Source organism: Copadichromis virginalis, linkage group LG16 (genome assembly GCF_057382275.1).
Source record: "Copadichromis virginalis isolate Kocher_CV1m ecotype Utaka linkage group LG16, C_Virginalis_male_GT1.1, whole genome shotgun sequence".
Lineage (NCBI taxonomy): Eukaryota > Metazoa > Chordata > Actinopteri > Cichliformes > Cichlidae > Copadichromis > Copadichromis virginalis.
Genome location: NC_140633.1, coordinates 37,933,067 through 37,950,393, shown reverse-complemented (window position 1 = coordinate 37,950,393; position 17,327 = coordinate 37,933,067). Strand labels below are relative to the sequence as shown.

The following is a 17,327-nucleotide window of genomic DNA, read 5'->3' as shown; positions in this document are numbered from 1 at the left end:
TATCTGTCGGATGTTTGACTCTAGAATACTTTGGTATACAGAGGAAGTTTTGGTCGATTCAGTGACGGCGAGGTGCCCAAGTTCTGCGGCAGCAGTGGTACAAATCATGACCCCTCCACCACCGTGCTTGGCAGTTGGTATGGGATGTGTGTTTATTACCAAACATGGTGCTGCGTATTATGGCCACACATCTCCACGTTGCTGTCATCTATCCAAAGGATGTGGTTTGTTCAGAAGCAACTTTGCAAACCTAAGCTGTCCTGCCATGCTTTTTTATAGAGATGAACTCTTTCTCCTGGCAACACTTATAAATCAGTTGTACCTGTTTAGTCTTTTTCTAACTGTACTGTTATGAACTTTAACATTTAACATATTAACTGAGGCCTGTAGAGTCTGTGATGTAGCTCTTGGGTTTTTTGCCCTTCACTGCACCGTCTGAATTTGGGTTATATTTGCCTCTCCTAGAAAGATTGTGTCATTCTGATGACACACCTGAACACTCCACACCAGAAAACTGCCAAAACATTTGCTTTAAAGCTCACGTTTTTGACTGACCCATGCCCTCACTGCACCTTAAGCAGCATTTTTCTCTTTTTTGTCTCTTGTCCACCTGTCTTTTTCATCTTATTGCTCATTTAAGACCACTTAATTAGTATTGACAGAGAGGCAGTTAGACTTGTGATGTGCAGAGAGAGATGGCATCAGTGCATCGCACAGCCTGTATCTAGATAATACTGGAACATACATTCTTACGGGACAGAGCAAGTGTGAGGCGCCTTTCAGATTCAGTTATTCTACAAAAGTCAAGCTGCCTTGTACAGTCGGCCACTGAATTGTATAATTCCAAACAAAACTTGGTAACATGTTTCCAAAAATTGTGCATCTTGTTTTCACAAGTGAAAGAAGCCTTAGACGTCTTCACATGACATTGAGATTATGCCAGTAATACAGAGCTGTCTCAGTGTCTTTTTCAGGTAGGAATTGTTAGAAATTTCTTGTGCTGAAATTCTCTTTGCACTTTGAGCTGCACTATTTACGTGGCTTCACTGTTTAAAGTTGATTAGAGCCAGATGGATAATTGAAACATTGCTGATTTTTAGGAGTTATAGGATTGCACTTATCTTGTACCACCAGTATAAACCTTTAGTTTCCATTAACATCACTTTGCCGTTTGAAAAAAGGTTTGGTCTGCAGTTCTGCGAGTTTGCCCCGAAGGCACATTTTTCATGCAAACTTTAAGTGGACTCTGTTGTAACTGTCAACAAAGTGTCAGCAAAGGCAGTAAGAGGCTATTCTGACATGTGGCGATACACGAGTACCCCCGAACGGTTGTTTGCGTGCGTGCTTGTTTTCATACCGTCACCATGGCAATCAAAGACCGTCTGAGTGTGTGTATGGTTTGCGGTCATGTTCATTCATATAAAGCAAACATGTTTTCCATTCCTAAAGGTATAGTAGTGGTGATTTGTGAGATCTGGCTTAAATGACTCACAATTTCCTTTTTACCAGTGCAGCACAAGTGGGATTATTTCACAGAACAGCAATGCAGGAGAAGCATGCTGCTGACAAACACTTGTTTTCATTTAAATGAATTACATGGCATCTGTTTGCAGCTCTGTGAGGCAAGCCACTTTGCTGATTTGCTGTGTTAAAGTGAGTAAGTGAGGTTTTTGCAAAATCCAGCTGCAGTAGTCAGCTAAAACGGAAGCCTGTCAGGGCTACCTTAGCAAATACTCCCAGCAACACTACACTAAGCCTCACTACATGTTTCATAAAAAAAAGTGCTGCAGTACTGCTCCCTTTGCTGAGGTGACAAGTTTTGAGTAAAAAACAGCTCAGACCGGGTGCTGCTGACCGCATGGCTAACTGTGTGTGAGCTGCAGGAATGCTGCATGCTGCTGTATGAGTGAACCCATGCAGCAGCAGAAGCAGCAGCAGGAGAACAGAGGCTGCTGCTACTCACACTAATAATTTGTTGCTGGCTGTCAGCGTGCTCTCCTTTCATGCTCCTGTAATGCAAACCCAGAGGCAACAGAACGGCTACCCATCACCTTCACACAGCCCCGTGTGGGCATAGCAAGCTTCTGTCAGCGATCCATATGTTCCCTGCCTTCTGGACACTGGCGTACGGACCCCGGTGAACGCACCAGTGCCCATTATGCGGATAAGACTCTAAAAAAAGAGAAAGCATTTCTTTAGGATTTGCAGGCTAATGGGCACTGATGAGAATACACATTTGAAGAAAACCACAGGGACCCAGTGCAGCGTTGCTGAGAAAGTGCTGAATGTGAGCTTTACGTTCACGCTGTTTTGGTGTTTTTCAGCTCCTGCCACAGTGTCAGGAATTCTGATGTTCGGAGACCAAATGAGCCACTGCCAAACACCAAACTTGGCCGCATTGTCTCACTGGCAAGAGGAGTACCTGCTTGAATGATGAGTGGCTATTTTGAAGCAAAGTATTTGAATACGCAGGTTGGATGAAATGGAATCGCTCTGCATGCCTTCCCGAATATGTTTGCTTTCCCCAGCAGGACTGGGTTAGTGCTGCAAAAACACATTTCACCCTAGACTTGCTGTAAGAATGGTGTGCAGGGACATCAACTGTTCTCCTGATAACTGTTGCAATTACACAGGGAGGGCAGGGGGGGTTCCTCGTAGTGCGATTATATATTGTTTTCACATATTTTTGGTGAGCGGTTTGAAACGAACACATTTCTCGATGGAGTAGAACGCTCTAGACTTCCCCGGTACTGCTTATCAAGCAGCTTCTGGTAAGCTCTGCATCTTTTGTCCTGTGCACTTTTCCTGAAAAACACCAGGCATCCTGTTTTCTTCTGCCTCACTTAGTTATTGATTAAAGTAAACAGCAGCTAGTATTTCAGAGTGTTGCGTCAGCCTGTCAGTCTCGTCAGCCCGTCGGGCTCTTGTGCGACACTTTGCAGACTCAACACCTTTGTCTCGTTCCTGTTTTGACCAAATATGAGTAAAATTCTTCTTCTCGTTTTGAGTTTTAAGAGAAAGATATGATACTGAGCTGAGATTAAAGATGTGTTTGCCTCTGAGTGAGCAGAAGGATATGACTATCTGACTGTATTTACAGTACAGAAGTCCAAGTTCTGCAGGCCTGACATGGTGAAACTATTTAAATCAAGCTCAAACAAATGCAACATTTATAGAAAAGTGCAGGAATTTCTCAGAACTGCAATCTGGAAAATGGAACTGAATGCAATAATTAAGCTGTACTGTAATTACAGCATTTATGCTTGCATGCAACAGCCTGTGTAATAACTTCTAAACAGAGTATCACTCGATACACATCATAAACTTGAGAATGACAATAGTTTGCATACAGAAAAATAATGTACATGCATTCATGTACAGCTTGTCAAGGCTTACTGCCCAGCCATTACTGACCACTGTATGTTTTTGTCTCCTGTGTTAAACACATTGAGTTTACATGTGAGGAAATGTGCTGCATAAATAAAATTGACGTTTCTATTGACACTCAAAGCTACACATATGATGTAACCACAGAGATAAAAGTTCACATTGTGTTGTTTTTACCTTTTCAGAAGTGAATTACGAGTACAAAACAGGTTTACAAACACATCTCCAACAAATGCTGGAGCACTGTGTGAGATGTAAATAGCAGGAGAATGGAAACTCGATAATTTATTAAAAGTAGTACAAAGATAAGATGAAATGTTCAAACTGAGACTGTTTATTCTGGAAAATAAAAAGAGTTGTGAGTTCTGTCATTTTATTTTTCTTAGTGGTTTTTGTTTTGTTCACCGTGGCATCATTTCAGTATCAGACAGAGGCGCTGGCCAGCACAGAAACAGTCCACTGCTTTGGGGTCAACGGCTAAATTGATTTTAGCCTTTTAAAAGAAATCAATATAAAAATGCATTTAAAAACAAATCACGGTTTCTGTTTTGGGTTTGAAAAGTGTGATTTCTTTCTTACAATGTTTCCTCAAATCAGTGAATGTTGCTAATTGTTGCCACGAGAGGAGCACAGTTAGACTGGAACAACTTTATTGAATGAGTGCTTTACGTAGCGAAACTTCAATCCAAGATGTTTTATATAATTCCTATTAAGCAGTAATAAGAAAGAGTTGTTTCGAAATTATTGTCACCACATTATTTATGGCTAACGTTGTAAAAATCTACCATCGTTTTTGAGACAGGTTGCCAAAAGCTTTACGTAAACTGGTCTCTTCTGCGGTGCAGTCGTCCTTATTTTAAAGCTATTTGACCAGCTGTCATGCACCCCGATGTTTCAGCAGTGTAGCAGGGCAGAAAATCGCTAATAATTCTGCTGTGGTCATGTGTGGATCTGTTGTTGGTTTGTGCGAATTCTGCAGTGACAGTAATGTCTGTGGATGTGTGGGTGATTGAAAGGCTTTGTAAAGCGCTTTGTCCTCTTCGGCTTGAAAATCACGAGCATGAGCACAGCCCGCGTACCATGCAGTCCATGTCAGTTTCACATCTTTGCTACAAAATAATGAGGCCACAGATGACCTTGCTGTTTCACGTTTCACTGCAGCTGTCAGAAATGCATTTGTTCCCCGTCCAGTTCAAATTAGAATTGCAATCGATTTTTGACTTAATTGCACGCAAGGGGAGAGTTCAATCAATTAATCAGTCTGTGTAAAACATGCTTCTATACGATAATGTTTGCTAAGGGCTACTGTTCTTTGAGCTTACAGTAGAGAAGAGAAGGCACGAACTGGCTGGTATTAGTGTAAAGATCTTTGTTGCAGTGTTAGATAGTTGTGGTTTCTGTTATTAATTTGAATTACAAACTGAAACACTGGAGATGACAGGTTCAAGGGTATAAATTAATCTATGGTATGTTGCACAGATATAATGAAGGTTTAACAATGCAGTCTGGAAGTCTTTCTGCTCTTGTCACATCGTAGGACTTTTTGCTCAAGCTAAATTTAGGACCAGATATGGTTTCAAGTTTTTACATAATAATGCCAATGCGTAGGAAAAGTTGTAGCATAAATACCAAAAGCCTTTTTGATGCATTGCTGGATTTGCTGACAATACCCCAAAACCCCCAGTTCATGTTCTGTCCTGCTGCTTTGTCACTACAAAGTGTTGGCTTTGCAGTTTTCCTTGATGTACAAGGCACGCCATGCAAAGTGCACTTTGCATAAAAAAGAAAAACAAACCTGCAGGTGTAGACGCTTTCACCCGTGTCACCTTGTAGTGTTATGTGTTTTCAGCATTTCTTCATCACTTGGGGAATATGGGTCATTGCATGGTCTCTTTTAGAACTCGTTCTCAGGACATGCCGACCCAACCACATTACAAATTAGACGTGCTTATAGTCGTTCCACGGGGAAAGTTCTCTGTCATGACAGAGAGAGGAAGGGAGGGGCAGAAACATGTTGAAAAGTAGAGATAATTGAGATGTTGATGATCTCACTTAATGTTGTACTCAATAAAAACAACATAACTAGTTAACAAATGAAGAAAGATGTGCCTTGCTGTCCACAAGACCGGTTAATTACACTGTAAAAAGGATGCAAATGCAAAGTTGCACAAGCCGCTCCTATCTGATGTTGGAATAATGTGCTGGGACAGGTTATGGATGCTGGGTGAGGGAGTGTGTATATCCTTTTTTTTTTACAGAGCAAAAATCTGCCTCCAGGCCATGTCCACACTAGTATGTTTTTTAAATGCATAACTTCTGCCATCCACACTACTCTGGCATTTTAGAACTCCAAAAGCTGGGTTTTGGAAATGCTGACCATTTTTTGAAAACTCCGGGGCTTTCTGGATTAATAGTCTCCAAATGTTTCCAGAGAAATGGAGACTTTTGGAAACAATGACACACCTACCAATGTTTCACTGATTGGGGCATAATCACTGGGATTTTACCTCGCTTGATTCGTCACACTCCTTTGAAATGTAATAGTCCCAGAAAAAAACAGGCATCAGCCCTGACTGTCAGACGTTAATTCAGTCGGAATACTGAATTCCTACCATTGCTCGCTGTGTACAGTTAACTTATGAATATTATTATTCAACTACTAACATGGATATGCAGTGAGAGTGTCGACTATAACGGTCACATTGGTATCTCCTACAGGCCTGCAGTCAGGATGCTGTTGTGGCAGTCGTCAGTGTCGGTTAGCTGCTGGAGAGACTCGTATCTAACATCTTGAACTGTGGCTGGGAACAATACCATATTTTCTGCAGTATAAGGCGCCCTTAAAATCCTTTAATTTTCTCAAAAATCGACAGTGTATGAATTCTGGTTGTGCTTACTAGCGTCGAACCGATTTAATGTGGTACACGGCGCTCAAAAATGTTGTAGTACGACTTTGGTAAGCTACAAAGCCGCACCACTTCATGGCCGTAGTCCGGAGCCTCGCGGAGTAATCTGGGTCCAAAACTCCATCTCCTTCAGGTCCCAAAGTCAAATGAACACTCATCTCTTCATCGTTAACTTTTTTCCACTCAATAAAAGTTAACTTAAGGGTTCCTAACAACATGCTCTATTCCCAACAACATGGGAATAGAGCAGCTGCGAGAGAATTCAACATTAATGAATCAATGCAAGAAGAATGGGTTGAGTAATGTTTGACTTATATGACTGTTTTGTTTCACTTAATGCGCCTTATAATCCGGTGTCTCCTATGGTCAGAAAAATACAGTAGTTGTTGCTTTGGGTTTTTGCAGACCTTTGGGTGCTCTAACCAGAACCCACTGCAGATAGAGAGGTGCAGAGGCTGCAGAGCACAACGGGGACTACTGTCACGACGGTGGAGCTGAAATCCATCCACACATTAAGACACTAGCTGGAGAGGCAACCGATTTTTCTCCTTTGCACGTTGTCTCAGAGAATGTGGTTTTATTTATTTAAGCAATAAAAATAAAGCACAGGTGCAACTCCTGTGGCATGCATGCTCACACATGCCCTCTTGCTTTCACACATACAGTGTAATTCTGTGTGAAACGTTGGGTTGTTTTCGATTTCAGTTCAACACTTTAAAAAAGTAAACACATTGCCAAGGATGCCAAAGACAGTTTTTTTCTCCATGCCTTAATCCACTGTGGACCTACATCAAATTACTAAACTAGGCCACACAAACACAGAAGTTGTGCCAAAGTAATCTTAGACCTTTCCGTCAGAAACAGAAGCCTAAATGGAGGATTTGTTTGTGTCGGATTCTTTAGTCCATGGATGAGCGTGTACTGAGGGAAAAGACAACAAGCTGTCATCTTGGAGAATGACATGATATGGATACTTGATAAGGGTTTTTGCAAAGGAAGCAGCACGACCCTGGTTTGTATAGCCGAGACATAATGTGCTTGCCTGAAGTGTGCAACATCGATGCTGCTCCATCAGCCCTGTCACCAGATTGTGAAGAGAGAAAGTTACAGGTTATGGCCGTTGTTCATATAGCAAACATTAAGCAAGACACTTGTGTGTGCATGATGTACATTAGTCTCACGTTAGGGAAAACAGTAACCTTTAAAGGTGAGGCGTTGGGTATGTTGTGAGTGTGCACAGATGGCGACAGTTGAACATGAGGAGAGCCTGCACCTTTTCAAAGGTGTTTTATAACCTCTTTCTGCATTCGCTGGAGATGAGTTCTCAGTGAAAACAGAAGAAAGGGCTAATGCACATGCCAGACACGGTTATCACCAGAGCGTAAATGTGACATTACAGTCAATGCTGTACACACACATGCATGCTAGCACTACAAAGGGCAGGACACGGAAGACCTCTGGGTCTGCGGCTCGTCATAGTTAACTGGATCACTCAGCTGCAGAAATGCTCCACAGGCTAGCCTTCAGAGTATTGACAGGTATTAGGTTCACTAGTCTCTTTTTGTTTTGACTATGTGTGTGAAAAATTGTTTAGCCAGTTTCTTCTCCACTCCTAAAGAAGGAGGGAATTGTCAGGTCAAGCTAAAAAAAAAAAAATCTAATTTATAGGTTGATGTGTTGCTATTAGTGGTAGTAGTATGACAGAGAGTGTGTGCAGAGATTTTTTATCCATCCTTTTTCAGAGTGGTGTTCCTGCAGGATTACCATTGTTGGCTTAAAGCTGTGCAGCACTGTGCCAGATTTCCTGCATGGGGCCATTTTAGATGAGTGATAGATAGTTATATAGCTGATCTGTGGGAAATGTTACTTTTTTTAAGCTGGTGTGTAGCAGAGATATAAAAGTTTGTTTCCACCAATAGGAACCCCATATTTAGGTCTATTAAGCCAGCCCGACAAAAGTTTCCCTGTTTAAACACAGAGCGAGAAATCAGCTCGTTTGAAAAACAAAAAGAATGCATTTGGATATCTTTTACATTTTTGCACAATTATTAGGCTACAAGTTTCTAAATGATGCAAAAGTCTGTAATTTGGATCTTTCAGGTTAGCATGAGAATTTACATTTTGTGTCCTTTATGAAAAGACTCAACACAGCTGTCAACCATCTGGATTATAGCACATAGCATTAGGCAATGATTTTAGCATCACACACCAGGAAAGTAGTGGAGTAGTTGGAACATTTGCATGATCCCAGATTAAAATAAACAGACTCGATTCATTTTGAAGAACTGGTGTAAAATCACAGATGCAGGGGTGGGGTTTCCTGTCCTTTCTACTAACAGAGTATGAACGTGAGTTACGACCCAATGCAGTCACCGAATCTGACTTTTTATGGAAGCCTGGACTCAAGCACTGATAAAACCAATTAACAAAAATATAAAACTTTCATTGTCCTTGAAATTTGCTACTGTGACGCATTGTGGGATTTTAATGCCAGTGTAGTGTCCTGTGCTTGCATACTCTATTGTTCCCTTAGAAATAAAATATTCCTCACATACTATTGTGTATGCATTAATAATATTAATAATGATAGTGATAATAAAAACATCTGCAATATTTTATTTTATTACATAATAATTTTCATTGAAGCTGAGCACTATCTCAGTCAGCAGAAGCTGCACCTGCAGGTCGTTGCAGGCAGTTTGAGAAAAAACATTCTTCTCCCGTTAGCTTCTCCTTATTTGTCAAAGTCAGGAAAGCTGTAAACCATCAGGTGATGTTTTTCACATTTAGAAGAATTATTTAGTAGTTTTGCAATTTATCTTAAGGTTGTGCGTCCGTTTGAAAGTTTTAATTCATCAACAGGAGAACACATGAATAAATAAAGTGCATGATACTGTAGGGGGCCTGCTGTAGTTCTCATTTATGGTCGCACTCATTCAGAGGTGCATCAACTTTGCGATGTAGCGGCAACTTATTTCATTACCTCTGTGATTGTTAATTAGGTACTTATACTTGACAATATTATGTTAGTTATTCATAAATATTTGTCTACAGTATCAAATTATTAAGGGTGTATTTTGTTACAAAGAAGCTTCATGTCCACAATCATTTGTTTAGTTTAGCAGCCTGACTCATTAATCTGGCTAATGTATTTAAGTGTTTCCAGCATCACTGGGAGCATAAAGAGAAAACAAAGCTGCTGTTATTTTTAGTCATTACCAACAACAGCACCTCAGTAATTTGATGAATTAACGTAAAAACCTATACGGGCTCACATGTGTGAAAAGCTGCAGTGATCAGTCGGTCCTGATAAATGGTGCGTTCCTCTTTTCCCAGTTTGAGCCTCTCCGATGATTCTTACATACACGCAGGTTTCATCAAATTTATTAGAACATCTGTTCTAAAAACAAGAGGGCACAAATATTTAAGTCTGTCAAACTTGTTTAAAACTAAAAATGAACTTTATTCACTCTGAAGAGTTAATCCAGGCTAACTTTCAGCCACTAAAACTAATTTCATGTTCAGGAATGCAAGTAAATAATTTAGCATTTTAATCAAAAACGAATAACATGCTGTACTGTTTTGTTTTGTTTTTTTCAGGTTTTTTTGGTAAACAGTACATTTTAAAATTCAGGGATAAAAACAAGAATTATATTTTAACATTAAAAATACAGTTTTGATTAAAGAGCTTGTGCAGCTGTGAATTTAAGGCAGCTGTGGCATAAACCTTGCACTGGGTGGTGGTCTGATAAATTTGCTCAGCACTGTATATCACAGTAAACTAAAAACTGTCACTGAGGGATCGATTATTTTGTGTCTTTGTGTATTTTACAGTCCCTGTAAATATTTGGAAGAATTTTCAAATTTGTTAAGTCTCCTTATTCAGCCACCAAAGTGAGATTTAAATGTATTGAAATTCTAATTGTATTTCATAACTGTATCTGTAGGTAGTTTATATATATATTCCTTTTGTGTGTATTTATTTTTAATATTTTCAATATTTATGTAGAGAGGTGTATATATGCAATATATACTATAATATATGCTTTTTATGCACCTTGACAACTTAAATGTTCCTTATTTGTGTACCAACCAAAAGAAAATTAAATCTGTTTCTCGTGCTATTCAAAACTGTAAGTTGCAGGATAAGAACGAGTGTGGACACATGCCACATTTAAAGTAGCAAACACAATACTTCTGCAGTAATTAAGTAGTAGTCGTACTACTAGGTGGCCTGGTGGCTCAGAATGAATCTGTTAGAGGGTTTAATCACAAAAAAATGTGTAGAATTGTTTATTTTTGTCTGCTGTCCTTTGACTTTATGTGCAGGATAAGATTATAAGTTATATGTGTTAAAACCAAATGGCATGTATCAGTTTTAACAAGTATTTTACATTTTTACCTCTAAGCCTCGTCACCTAACCCAGTTAAAACATATTACTTTAAAGGCTTTCCCAGATTCTCACACTCTGGATGGAAGTGAAGTGGACCTTTATCACATTCAGATCTCCAGAGTACTGGAAAAAAATACCGAAAAACATGTTGCCTCACAGTGAGCTGCCAGGATAAGTGCAGTGTTATATGTGTTTTTCCTGCACCGTGTTGGGCAGGCTTTGTGAGCACATGCACGAGAACAGACATTCGCACATAGGTTCACGTCATGTGGATCACCTCAGAAAACACGGATTGGGTCATAATGTGGCTCTACGTGTATTCACTCTGGACTATTCTAAGACTATTAATAATGCATGCACATGGAATAGCTGTGAAAACACATATTTTTTCTTTCTAGTTTTATAAGTACTACTCTTCTGCTTGGACACAATCAGAGTAAATCCGCTGCCCACGGACAATGAATTCTTTAAGTGAGTCTGCAGCTGGATAAGTGAATGAATGAAGTACCCTCTCTTCCCTGTGCCTGTCCTTTTCATATTCATCAACCTTCTCCTTTTCCTTCTTCTCCGTATTCTTTGGAGCTCTGCAGAGCCCTTGGTGATATGTCTATATATAGAAAAAAGGAGGAGCTTTATTATGAAAAATAGAGTGCCTTTAGTGCGCCGTCCCGGGGACGTCACTGGAGCTCTCCATTTTTTAAAGGGTTAATGATGCGCACATACAGGCAGTGGAGTGTTTTGTCTGTGCCGGACTGACTCAGGGTGACGAGGTCGAACTTTGGCAGACAGACTTCCTCAATTAACCACAACACCTTCTGGCTAAATGCCCTTTGTGAAAGGACAGTCTTTCTAGCACCTCCCTTGTGTTTTTGCATGGCTATGAAGTTTAAGAAGTGGGCAAAAGGTGAACGATTGAGGGTGGAAATATGTTGTCAGTCTATTGGACCCCTGTTTTGGACATCCATGGGAGAATTCCAGAAGATGTCATTTATCAAGTAACCAATTAAACTCTATACTGAACATTTAAATATTTTTAAGTTATTAAAAAAAAAATCAAACAACTGCTTCTGGTTGTTTGATTGAGCTCTAAAATGTGCCTAACTGTATGACTGCCACTGTCATATATGATAAGAATGCATCACTCGCTGTCAGGCATAGGGATGATAAAGCAGGGGGTTGTTTTTGAATAGTTTTGAATAGTCAAGTAGTTCCCAGTGAACGCTGAATTAATTGCCAGCTCTTGTGTTTATCATTATCGCAGTAAATATGTAGGTCAGTGTACTTATTTACTTTATTTTCATGATATGATTTATCTTGGCATTTGTTTAAGTCCTGGCTGGCTTTTCAAATCTACTTAAGGATAAGTCACCTCACTCTTTTACTGGGGATTGTGCCTCTGTGTTAGCCTGAAATAACTGCCCAGGGCAGTAATCCAGATCGCTGCCCAGTGGTGCTTGCCTAGAACGACTCTGGTAACAATCATTTCTAATACAGAAATGTAACTAATTAGCCCGATGTGATAATGATTACTCTGTGGCAACAGCACCAGTTCATCCAATAAATCATCTGTTTTTTCTCATGGAAGCTTTGGCATTTGTTAATAATCGGAAGAAAGTTTTTTAGGTCTGTCATACCTGCTTATGCTTTCTAAACTTTGATTGGACAGCAGTTTTAGTTAGCAAACAGTCCATTGGTGGCATTTCTTGAAATCTGCAAGCGATGTTGATCAGTGGATGAAAATGTCGGTGTTTTTCTCTGGTCAGCTGTTTGTAGAGGTGATAGAGATGATACACTGGAGCATAACACGGTTCAGAGAAAAAGGAGTTGGGGGGGGGGGTTTCTGGGAACAGAGCATAGCAGGTGCTGCCAGTCCATGGGGGCATATTTGTGTACTCTGCTCACTCAGTGGGAACATTTTAATTTGATCCCTTTGTTTCTATAAAACAGGTCAGGATTTGTTCTGGCCCTGGGCAATTTGTGTCAGCGCTTGTAAAGAAACTGTTGTACTGATGCAGGAGTGGTACGTTGTCAGAATCAGTCATCAAGCTGTGCCTGGTGTATTTGGTTAGGAGGTGCTGCTGTAAGAGTTCGCTTTGAATTCATTTGCAACACATCGCATTCTTTAGGGCAGTGGAAACACTCAAGAAGTAACACCGTGCCGCATTAGGGGAAAAAACACAAAGGCCTTGCTGTGGGCTCCGTGATATTAATCTAATGCACATTCTTTCATTCTGAGGGTAATAATGACAGGTCTTTCAGTTGGTGGAAGTTTGTTCAGCACGCAGCCTGTGCTTGCCACAGATAACGACAGCATTGTTTTTTTCACAGTGGAAAATCTGTGCACGTCACAGTGGAATGTTCTCCATTCTGACTTTACGTGCCTAAAGTTGCAACTCAGTTTCTCTCCTAAGCCAAATTCATTCCTCAGTAGCACTTTTTGGAGAAATAGATAGAAACTAGAAAAATTTGCATTTCCTGCGAAAATGCAGTGTGGATGCCTTAACGGCTGAAGATATCTGCTGAAAAAAGCTGAAAAAGTTGAAACAAAAAAAAAAAAAAAAAAAAAAAAGATGCCCTGAGCAGGATTCGAACCTGGCCCTCCTGATCAAAGGGCAGCTATTTAGCTCACTGAGCCAAACACTTTCTCACAAAGAAAAGGTGGAGAGATTGACAATTGTGCTAGCAGAATTTGGGCAAAAAAAAAAGGGGTGAAAATTCTGCTGAAAAGAGTTCCATCAGCAGAATTTCTGCTGAAAAGAGGTGAATGAGCAGAATTCTGCTGAAAAGTTTTTTTCTGAAAACAGCAGAAAAAACTGAAAATTTTGCTGAAAAGAGTTGAATGAGCAGAATTCTGCTGAAAAGAGGTTTTTGCTGAAAAAGAGCTGATAAAGTTTGGATTTGTGCTGAAAAGGGGTTAAAAAAAACTGAAAATTTTGCTGAAAAGGGGTGAATAAAATGAAATTTGTGTTGAAAAGAGTTTAAAAAAAGTTTAACTGTTAAGTGAAAGAAATGTTGCCATAAGCTGGATTTGAACCCAGGCCTCCCAGTCTGAGAACGGATGCTTATCTCACTGAGGTAAAGCACAGCTCAGCCCATCATGCAAAATCAGTGACCACATTGATAATGTGTTCCATTCATTTCAATGGTCAAAAGTCATAACACACATCAGCAGAAATAGCAGAATTTTTTAAAGTTTAAACATAGCATTTCTGCTAAAACTTAGTATTTATACTAAATAATATTTTTTTCCTGCCAAATCATAGCATTTGTGCTGGAACACAGAAAGTTCCACCAAATCATACAATTTGTACTAAAACATTATTTATGATTTAGCAGAAACATTGGGACTTGGTAGAAATACTATGATTTACATGAAATACTTTGACTTAGCAGAAGTACTACAATCTAGGAAAAAAGTACTAAAGCATAGCAGAAATTCTATCATTGAGCAGAATTACTAGGATTTAGAAGAAATACTAAGATTTGGCACAAACACTGATGTGGCTCAAGAACCTTTATTGTGCAGTTATACTATGATTTGGAAGAAATACTATGTTTTAGCACAAATACTATGATTTGGCTCAAATACTATAACTATCCTCGGTCAGAAGGAGAGGCTGACATCCAGGGATTAGATTACCACAGGTGGAGTTTATTGCGGTCAGATGGATGGTACAGGGAGGTATGGCATACAGTAGGAGGATGTGGAGAGGTGATATGGTGTGGTTTCTATGATTAAGAACAGGGTATGCATTACAACATGCATACAGATTAAAGATTAAGAAAACTGGTAACAAATTCCTCCACTACAAATCAGTCTGATGCCACTTTTTACAGGGTTCCCGTTTACTAAGGCACTACCCAAAAGGCGCCACAAGAGGGCACTCCAACACAAGAGATGACCTATTTACACTGATGCACTTAGTAAACAGCCCCTACTTAGCCACTACATAATACAGTGATATTACAGTATACAAATTCACACGAATACTATGATTTGGCAGAAATACTATGACTGAGTAGTAATACTATAACATAACAGATTTCCTAAAAAAAACTATTAAATTGCAGTAATTCTATGACTTGGCAGAGATACTACGTTTTAGCACAAATACTATAACAACGCAGAAATACTATGACTTAGTAGTAATACTATAACATAACAGTTCAATGTTCTTGCACAAATACCACAATATGGCAGAAATACTATGTTTTAGCACAAATACTGTGATTTGGTATAAATACTATGATTTGGCACACATACTATATTCCGCAGATACACTATAACATAACAGATATGCTACAACTTAGTAGTAATACTATAACATAACAGAATTATTATTTGGGCACAAATACCACGATTTGGCAAAAATACTATGATTGGGTACAAATACTATGATTTGGCAATAATACTGCATTTTAACACAACTACTGAGATTTAATTGAAATACTATGATTTAGAAGAAATACTATTACTCCATACAAATACGATACTTTGGGACAAATACTATGTTTTGGTTCTAATACTATGATGTGCAACAAATACTATGATTTGGCACAAGTACTATGATTTAGTACAAATACTATGATTTGGCAGAAATACTATGACTTAGTAGTAATACTATAACATAACAGATTTCCTAAAAAAAAACTATGAAATTGCATTAATTCTATGACTTGGCAGAGATACTACGTTTTAGCACAAATACTATAACAACGCAGAAATACTATGACTTAGTAGTAATACTATAACATAACAGTTCAATGTTCTTGCACAAATACCACAATATGGCAGAAATACTATGTTTTACCACAAATACTGTGATTTGGTATAAATACTGCGATTTGGCACACATACTATGATTTGGCAGAAATACTATGCCTTAGTAGTAATACTATAACATAAGAGATATACTATGGTTTTGCAGACATACTATGTTTTTGCACAAATACCATGATTTGGCACAAATGCTATGATTTAGCAGAAATACTATGATTGGGTATAAATACTATGATTGGGCAGAAGTACCATGTTTCAGTACAAATACTATGATTTGGCAGGAATACTCTGGTTTAGCAGAAATACTCTTATTTAGCAGAAGTACTATCTTTTGGTAGAAATTCCTGCTAAAAGGTACTATTTCTGCGTTTTAGCAGAAATACTGTAATTTGGCATAAATACTATAATTTGGGATAAATACTATGATTTGGCACATATAATATATTCAGCACATATATTATAAAATAACAGAAATATTTGGCCCCAAAACCATGATTTTGCACAAATACCATGATTTTGCAAAAATACTATGAATTGGCAGAAATACTATGATTTAGCAGAAATACTATGATTTGGCAAAAGTACTTAGATGTAGTAGAAGTACTTTGCTTTAGCAGAAATACTATGATTGAGGAGTAATACCTAAACATAGGAGAAATATTGATACACAGACACACATACACAGACAGTAAAGGGAACAGGAGCTGTGGAGAGTCTGGGCTTGGTATATGTAGGTCAGTTAAATTAGCTGCACCTGCTGTAGTCAGCCCTTACACACACAGACACAGAGAGAGGTGTGAGTTTTCTTCAGTGTATTTCTGACATTCAGGATTCCCCTCGAACAAATGGCCATAATTTCCTAACCGTAGAGGCTAGAACGGTCATTCAGGCATCGTTTTATTCAGAAGAGATGGGGGAATCTTCAGGTCTTCATAATTCAGAGATAAAACATAAATTCTTAAAGATATATGACTTGTAATACACTGTAACTGAGTAGAGGCGAAGCAAAAACTGCCTTGACTTGCGCTCAAACAACCTTTGGTAACTCTAAATCTATATGGAGCATCAAAATCATTCTTTCACCGTAAGAAACAGCAGGCTTTGGTGAACAGTCATGGAAATTTTCAGGGCTCTGTGGAAATCCATCAAAAAGATATGACGAGAGAAAAAAGTGGTTCATTTCCAGAGATTGAAATCTGATGAAATCTGAGCGAGGGACAAATTTCCTACCCTCAAACAAGTCCAACTCATTTCAGAACGGTAATAGGTGAGAAAGAAATTCTTGAATTGTGAGCGTCAGGAGTGTCTGAACATATACGGGGACAAGCCTCATGTCTTAACTTCGCTTCGTTAAGGAGATATGACAATTTGAAAATGCCTCTCATTAGAGAAATCCAGCGGTGATTTTGAACAAACTCTCCATTGAGTTTATATGGAGAGTTTTCTGACTTTGTGTTACTCTGAGGAGATTTGCAAAATATCTATGAGTCCCACAACAATGATAGTGACATTTTCTGAAAGCCAGCAAAAATACCTACATTTTGGTGTATAATTTGTGGGGCTTGAGTGGAAATTGAGCGAGTAGCAAGAAGTTGTTTGGACATGAAGAGAAAATTCAAACAGTTTCACTGTCCCCTCTGAGTTAATTGCATAGCAACCATAGCAACGCATGTATTTTCTGAAAAATCACAATTTTGCAACTGAAAACTCAAAGAGGGATAAGATTAAAACGGTAGAAGATCTGAAAAAGCTGAATCATACAGGAATAGCCAAATCATTTGAGAACATTTTAAAGTTTGAATGAAGTTTCTAGGTGAAAGTATGAGGCAGTAGTTAAGTTTCAAAGACAAGAAAGTTTTA

The 17,327-nt window shown here is 38.9% G+C and overlaps 1 protein-coding gene across 2 annotated transcripts in view; it reads left to right on the top strand.

Moving 5' to 3' along the window:
- Window positions 1-17,327, top strand: part of adarb1b (adenosine deaminase RNA specific B1b) — a 129,188-nt gene that overhangs the window by 1,479 nt on the left and 110,382 nt on the right. The window contains exon 1 of one of the 2 annotated variants that reach the window (XM_085434706.1): window positions 2,709-2,771. The exons of the other annotated variant lie outside the window; for it this stretch is intronic. The gene's annotated coding sequence lies outside the window, so the exon portion shown is untranslated. Of the gene's footprint in view, window positions 1-2,708; window positions 2,772-17,327 lie in introns of those variants that run through there. 2 annotated transcript variants of the gene reach the window in all.